This window comes from Cladophialophora immunda, assembly GCF_000835495.1.
Source record: "Cladophialophora immunda strain CBS 83496 unplaced genomic scaffold supercont1.3, whole genome shotgun sequence".
NCBI lineage: Eukaryota > Fungi > Ascomycota > Eurotiomycetes > Chaetothyriales > Herpotrichiellaceae > Cladophialophora > Cladophialophora immunda.
The window spans coordinates 1,048,588-1,048,934 of NW_015622543.1; the positions used below are offsets into that span (position 1 = coordinate 1,048,588).

At 60.8% G+C, this 347-nt stretch overlaps 1 protein-coding gene across 1 annotated transcript in view; it reads right to left on the bottom strand.

The window, feature by feature from the left end:
• PV07_04931 (uncharacterized protein) overlaps positions 1 to 347 on the bottom strand; it is a gene marked incomplete at both ends in the record, with an annotated part of 4,977 nt that overhangs the window by 838 nt on the left and 3,792 nt on the right. The gene's annotated exons all lie outside the window — the stretch shown is intronic.

Genomic DNA, 347 nt, shown 5'->3' on the forward strand with positions numbered 1-347 from the left:
GAGCGTACATTGGCACTCGCCCGTCTGTACATCCCACACTCGTACGGTGTTGTCGTAGGAGCCTGACGCCACACGCGACCCATCGGGCGAGAACACCACGTCTCTAACCCAGTTAGAGTGCCCCTCGAGCGTACGTTGGCACTCGCCCGTCTGTACATCCCACACTCGTATGGTGTTGTCGTCGGAGCCTGACGCCACGCGCGACCCATCGGGCGAGAACACCACGTCTCTAACTGAGTTAGAGTGCCCCTCGAGCGTACATTGGCACTCGCCCGTCTGTACATCCCACACTCGTACGGTGTTGTCGTAGGAGCCTGACGCCACACGCGACCCATCGGGCGAGAACA